Below are 7547 nucleotides of genomic sequence, written 5' to 3'. Positions count from 1 at the left end.
ACACATTGGTCTTTCATCAAATAGAAAGCACTTCATTTATGTATTTGAGAGCTTCACATTACTCTAGCCCAGTTCTGTTGATCTCTCAGTACAATAAGCAGTTACACTTTCTGGGTATATAAATTCAAATATTAATTATGTGATTAGCAATTGCATTTCTAATTAGAACTTTAAGTTTGTCACCGTCAAACACAGCTTCCTACTTAACCTGTGAGAATATTTCTCTCTCTCTTTTTTTAGACGTTATTTATTTATTTGTCAGAGAGACAGAGAGACTGAGAGAGAGAGAGAGAGCACAAGCAGGGGGAGTGACAGGCAGAGGGAGAAGCAGACTCCCCACTGATCAGGGAGCCCGATGCTGGACTCGATCCCAGGACCCTAGGATCATGACCTGAGCCGAAGGCAGACGCTTCATGGACTAAGCCACCCCAGCGTCCCTGTGAGAGTGTTTCTATACTATATTTTTAGCTTCTGAAATACATCAAAATAAGAACTACAATAGCACAGAATGCTACCCACAAAACAGGCCTATCTTCAGGTACTAATTTGAGAGTCAACAAAAGAGCCTAAGTTAGCACCTATAGGCAGCTGCTATCTACCCGTCCCTCTCCGCTGCTCTAATTCCTCAAGGTCATCCCTGCCAGGGCACTGTTTATCAGCAGCTCTGCCTCCATGGAGACAAACCTTGCAGCACCCGTGTCATCCCCGTGTCTTGGCCTCTGAGCACCTTAGCTAGCCGGCCAGTAATGGACTGGAAAAGAAATCTACCATCGACCCCACCACACACAGTGACAGGCAGAGACTCTCGAAGTCCTGGGGGGGGGGGGGGGGGGGGGGGGGGGGGGGGGGCAAAATTCTGCAGAAATAGGAAGAGAAATCTGAAATAAAGTTGGGGCACATCCAACCATTTGGTAGAATGTTGTGGATGTTTTGGGGAACTGGTTCCGCTCTGGGGGCTCCTGCTCTAGGCGCTGCTCACTTTGTCTCCTTGACGCTGCTCCTTGGTGTCTCCCATGAGGTTCTGGGCTTCTTTCTGTTTTCTGCCTGCCTGCTCTGCATCGCCTCCACACCTGTGTGCTCTCTCAGCACTCACCCCTGCTCGGCTCCTGCCCCCCGGCAGGTTGTAGCCTCCTAGTTCCTGCTTCCAGCACCGGATTCACACAACCTGGGTCCCCTCTTTGGAGGCCCCCTCAAGCACCAGCTGAGCTGCCACGACCAACCCCAGATAGCACACGGGTTACCCAGCTCTTGAGGGGTTTTTATTGTTGTTTTTGTTTGTTTGGGGGTTTTTTTGTTTGTTTGTTTTTGTTTTTGTTTTTGTTTTTAACTCAGAGAGCTGGATCCTAGTCCCTCTCTTTCCAGCCTCTTTGGCAACTTTGGATCTGTGCCTTGGTCTTTCATCCATGTACAGACCATACTCTATCACTGGGAAGGAACACTTTTCCAAATGACACCTGAGTTTTCCAAGGTCGTCTGGAAATTTCATAATGGCCTTTCAAGCATTTCTGTCTATGGCAAGCACTTGTCATCTGGTCATTCTCCTCAGTCTCTGCCAGACTCAGCTGCCTCCTCGTCCCTGCTGAGACACGATGCTGAGGTCCCTGGGGCTTCACTTGGGAAGGCACCCAAGATGTGATGACTCCTCATGCCCAGGCAAGGCCACACTGCAGTAGGTTTCCACTGCAGACCAGCAACAGTTGGTGACCAGAGCCTCCCTCAGCTTCTCCTTTTCTAAAGGGCCTAGAGCTGACAAAGTATGGTCACTTGGGACAGAAAGTTAGGCTCAAGCAGAGTGAGCTATCCCTCTGCTTTGCAGAGAAGGTGGGTCTCCCTTCGATGGTGTCTTGACACATCCAGAGGATAGGAAGCAGCAAGGGCTGGTGTGAAGTGACCAGAAGAGGCACCTAGGGATCATCTCCTACTGGGCGGGCTTACATTGTATGGGCAAGAACAGTGAGGCTTCCAGAAGTCCTTTCCCAGAGTCTCAGAGTTGGCGGCAGAACTGGAACTGGAATTCTGGTGTCTGAGCCTTTTATAGACCTTGGGGACGAGGGTACCTTAGAAGATGACCCATAGGCACCGTGCAAACTCTTGGCTTGTCCCCGTTTCAGGTGACACTGAGGAAGTTCAGTTTTCAACTTGTCCTTTTTGGACTAGTAACAAATAGCTAAAGAAATTTCTGAACACTCATACTTCTCCTCTTTCCTGAAGCCCTGATTTTGACTGAATTCTATTTTCCCGTCCTCCTTCTTCTCCTCCCCTGCTCCCCAACAATCTAGAACCTATAGTGACTCTTCCAAAGCCAGTCTTCCCTCCTGCCCGTGAAAGTAAAAACTAATATAGCGCCTTAATATTCCTAGGGAATATTATCATTTGATATGCCAATGTGAAAATGGGCAGTTTGCCAGTCTTGTCATTTTAGAAGCAAACTGGCTTAAGTAATCACCTAAAACATCCTCTTCCAAGGGACTTCTTCCCCCCAACATAGAAAACAGCACCTGTCATTTCCAACTCTGAGGCACAGAGAAAATATTTCCCCTACTAAGTAATATAAGGTATTTTTTGGAAGCTTTTGCAGGCCTTCCATTTAAATAACTCTTTTTTAAAAGATAAAAATTCAACGCACACTCACACGGTTTCAGTGTTGTCAAATATTCAATTTAAACTCTTATTAACTTTCTCCTTCCTAACAACCATTATTACACAAGAGAGATTTTCCCCTGCAGAGAGCATTCATGCAACGTGGTGCTGGTGTTATTACCCAAGCGATTCTTGTCTCCTGTCTGCTGTGTTCCAAAGCTTTATCTCCATTGTTCCCTTTGTCCCTCCAGCGCCGAGTGGGCGTTCCCCACGACAGCAGACCTCGATTTTCCATCTCTCAATAGTCAGCCTGATTCAAATGGGATCAATTGGAGGGAGCCGGAGCCTGAAAACCACTCAGCAGCACTGTGCCCAAGGGTGTGAGAGGTTCCTGCTGCCCTGCCCCGTTCTCACTGCGGCTTCCAAAGTGGCAAGTGCCCTGCCTCTTCTCTTCCTCATTCAGGCTTTTGCAAGCATGCCTGAAACCAGGATAAAGAATGCTGCCTCCTTTCTTCTCAAAGGGCTCTCCCTTTATGTGTTGTTTCTTTCTGACTCAGGGGCCTGGGAGTAGTAACAGAATTTTCTGTTTGGGCTGCGACAGGCAGGCGGTAATGGGGATGACTCTTGGCAGTGATTGATGGCAGCTACACGTTTGAGCTTTTGATGACACGTCGGCTGCAGACCAGTCTAACTGTCACAGTGGCTGGGAGGAGACTTTTCCTTCTGCTGCCCTTGAGCTGCACATGGATTTGACCTTGAATTTAAGGCTCTTTCTTTCGTTGTTTTCATTGCTAACGTGTTTAACATATTGGTAATAGAATTAAGATAGCTCTCTTGAGGTAAACTGAAACCAGGGGCATCCCGGACAATTGCACAGTCAAGAAAATGAAGAATGAAGGAGTCAGAACCATCTCATGTGAGAAGGAAGCGGAAACTGCCCCAGGCCACCATCCTGTCACTGCTAAGGGCACAGGGTAAAATACCGGAAATGCTCTGGACATCTCTGGGAGTTTATGGTAGTATCATATTCTGGGCAAAGGAATTGCAAACCCCGTTCAGTGATACAAGTAACATCAGTGCTACCTTCATGTGATCCGGTCATATGAATTTGTCTGCGTTGCTTTAATTTACGCTCCCGAAGACTAAAATAATCTTGAAGCGGGAGGCATTGCTTCATTATATGTACACCGGTAAAAATGCAGTCACATTCTTTAGTATTCCATTGACTTCCCCATGTTATACAGCAACAAGGGCCATCTCGTCCATTCCCATCCCTCTGGTTCACCCAAAAAAGCTGGGCCTAGGGAGAGGAAAGCAGCTTGCTTTATGAAAGCCCACATTTTTCTCCTGGCAGAATATGGCTAAACCTCCAGCCTCCTAAAATCCAGCTCCCTTCTTGCTACCGCACGATAATGCCTCCTACTTCATAAAGTTTCAAATTAAATTCATGATTATTTCTATAAATGATTTAACTTTTTCAGATAATCGAACCAGTGGAATACTCTATACTATATGTATTCTATATATATTAAATGTCTACAGACCATATACAGGCATGCTCCTTTCTCCCCATCACTTGTCAGGACTATCAAGGTCCCATCCAGTGACCATGACAAGGCTAGCAGGAAGAGGGTTGTAAGCTAGGAATGGCTGGCGCAGAGAGCTAACCAGGAGAGCAGGACCCAACTCCTCAAGGGAGGAGTCAGCAGTAGGAGTCAGCAAGCCTGAAGGGGCTGGTGAAATAAACACGACTTCTAGGTAGGGACTGGGCTTCAGCCATGAGGAACAGAGGAGCTGGGTTCTGGACAGCGCAGTCAGTAGCTGGACACACGTTGAGGGCTGCACAGAGAGACACGACCTGGTGTTGCTTGAATGTCTAGTCTGAATCACTCAGGTCCACCAGGCCCCCAGGTAGAAGGCAACAGTATATTCCCAGACCTGGCTCACTGCCAGGCAGGGCTCTCATTGGCTCAGAGACAAGCTCAGGTGGGACTCCTAACCCTATCGTGCCCCTAACAGGACTCGGCAGAAGCAAGATGGCTCCAACCACACAGGAATTCATTCATCCATTTCCAGGGGTGAGTGTTTTGGCTATGCACCAATACCTGCCTGTTTCTCTAACACCCATGATACAGAGAACTTGAATCATAGGTCACATTTCTGAGTAAATGCATAGGGAGTTCTAATCGGTTAACAATGAAGACAAATTTAGGGTGCCAGAGGGCAGACATGTTTAGAGAGCTGGAAGATCTTTGAACTTCATGTCCATTATAGTAAGCTAACTTTTTGAAGTAGGGGGTTCATGCCTAGTAAGCTGATTTATGCAGTGGGTTAGGCTCAAACTCACAAAGTTTATGACTCAGCAATGTCTGTCTGACATTTATTACCACTCAACAGACTGGCAGTCATAAATCCAGCTTCATTTTTACAGTTAAATAGCTCCTATCATGAGACAAAGGAACAAAGGGAAATATTCCACAGCTGTGCTATTCATCCTGCATCTTATCAAAAAATAGAAGAGTATAAAAATGAATAGGTCATGTTGTAATAGTTTCATATTTATATGCATACATGCATGTATACTATGTACAAATACTATATAAAAACATGTGCTGAATTCTGCCTGATGCTGATGCTCTGCCTATGGGAACACTGCGAGGAGCCGTATGTCTTATCCTTCTGTGTTAGAGCAAAGCCATCATGAGCTCTCCTCGCTAGCCGCAAGTGTGGGGTCCTTGTACTGAGTCAAAGCCCAACAGGTGGACAGAGTTCCAGCCTGGGGTGGAGGTGGAGGCAAGCAGAGGAAGTGAGACAGAGAAAGGTGTCCCTGGGGAGTTCACATTGACAGCTTCTGGAACACTCTGGGCTCTGCTCTTCCGGGACGGTGTTCCCAATTGGAGTTATACCAGCAGCGCCCTCTCCCATGTAAAGTTCTATCTCATCACGTAATTTTTTTTTTTTTTTTTGGCTAGACAACATAATTTTTAATACTATACAAAGAATACATATAAATATAGTGTAGGGGTGCCTGGGTGGCTCAGTCAGTTAAGTGTCTGCCTTTGGCTCAGGTCGTGATCCCAGGGCTTCAGCTCCCTGCCCAGCACGGAGTTTGCTTCTCCTTCTCCCCCTGCCCCCCCCCCACTTGTGCTCTCTCACTCAAATAAATAAAAAAAATCTTTAAAAAAGGAGAAAAAATTGGGGCGCCTGGGTGGCTCAGATGGTTAAGCGTCTGCCTTCGGCTCAGGTCATGATCTCAGGGTCCTAGGATTGAGTCCCGCATCGGGCTCCCTGCTCAGTGGGGAGCCTGCTTCTCCCTCTCCCTCTATTGTTCCCCCTGCTTGTGCTCTCTTGCTCTGTCAAATAAATAAATAAAATCTTTATAAATAAATAAATAAATAAATAAATAATAAAAATAAAAGAAAAAATAAATGTGTATATATAAATATATATTTTTCATATACTTTTTTTTTTTAAATGTTTCAAGTTTTTATTTAAATTCTAGTTAGTTAACATATAGTGTAATATTAGTTTCAGGAGTAGAATTTAGTGATTCATCAGTTACATACAACACCCAGTGCTCATCACAACAAGCACCCTCCTTAATACCTATCACCTATTTAGCCCATTCCCTGCCCACTTCGCCTCCAGCAACCCCTCAGTTTGTTCTCCATAGTTAAGAGTCTGTTTCATGGTTTGCCTCCCTCTCCCCGCCCCTTTTTTGAAATGTGAATGAGCAAAATGAGAGATGGGCAAGATAGTTTTATAGGTGTCTTCCAGCTCTCACACTGAATGGGTCTATTTTACAATGAATAATTATTAGCTAGTTGGATGGTGGAAAAGAGGAGAGAAAACAACATGAAATTGTTATGTTGTTTAATTTTTGTAACTCTATAAGAAAAGTATCATTAGCCCCATTTTAAACATTGAGAAACTGAAGCTCAGAAAACTTACCTAACTTGCCCAAGATCATAGAGTAAAGAAATGGCAGAACCATATTCTAAATCCAGGTTTGTTTTAATTCTGATATCATTTCCCCTATAGCATACTCATTATCTGAAATTTTGTATTCTCTAAATAACTACTAATTTAATATATGCATGTATGATCAACATAACACATATAACTCCTTAGCACTTGTTATAAACTGGATTACTAGTGTTTGCAAAAGAAAAGATAAATAGGTTTTGGTTTTGGTTTTTGCTCTCAGGGGTGCCTATCTCTACTCCCCCCCCGCCAAAAAAAAACCTTTGGCTAAAGAAGATCGTTGCAAAAGAGAAATGATTTGTTTTCTTCAAATCCCAGCAATATGTCAGAGAATATCCAAAATTCACAAAAAGTAGGAACTGTACTGCCTTGCACTCAACATCTACAGAGAAAAGGTGCTATAGTAGAGGAGACACATGTAAAAAATGGATAAGGATTGAGTTAAATCCTCCCAGAGAGGCTTACCATTCATCTGGGAAGATGGGCAGTTTCTGAACCAGTGAGAGGGAAAGAAAACTCAAGTATTTGGTTCATTCACACTTCAAAACTCTCAAAGAGTAAATGGCTGATGCAATTCCCCAGGTGGAACACTCACCTTATTACACACCCCCACGGGTAGCTTGTAGAGGGTACTTATTAGCTTCATCACAATTAAACTCTCTACACCTAAAGGACACAGAGAAATGGTAGCTTATATAAAGGGGTAGGAGATGGGCTTCTAATTGGCCTTAAATTAAGTGGTAAAGAAGAGGATAATGAAGACAGAGGCTTTAAAAAAGATAACTAGTCAAAAGTAGAAACTTGCTGAAATGGCAAATATTCTCCTTATACTGACTATATTTTCCTGTTACTAATCACTTTTTAAAAATAGCAGCAAGTTCTAAGTGAGCAAAAGAGTGGTGGAGAAAAGCACAAGCCACTCCAAAGTTCTGAATATGTGCTCCTTATGGCCAATCAACATGACAGCCACAAAATCAATCTAA

The sequence above is a fragment of the Phoca vitulina genome, unplaced genomic scaffold, assembly GCF_004348235.1.
Source record: "Phoca vitulina isolate PV1807 unplaced genomic scaffold, GSC_HSeal_1.0 scaffold15, whole genome shotgun sequence".
In the NCBI taxonomy this organism is placed as follows: domain Eukaryota; kingdom Metazoa; phylum Chordata; class Mammalia; order Carnivora; family Phocidae; genus Phoca; species Phoca vitulina.
The sequence above is the reverse complement of the archived record's forward strand: the minus strand, read 5'-3'. Positions refer to the sequence as shown.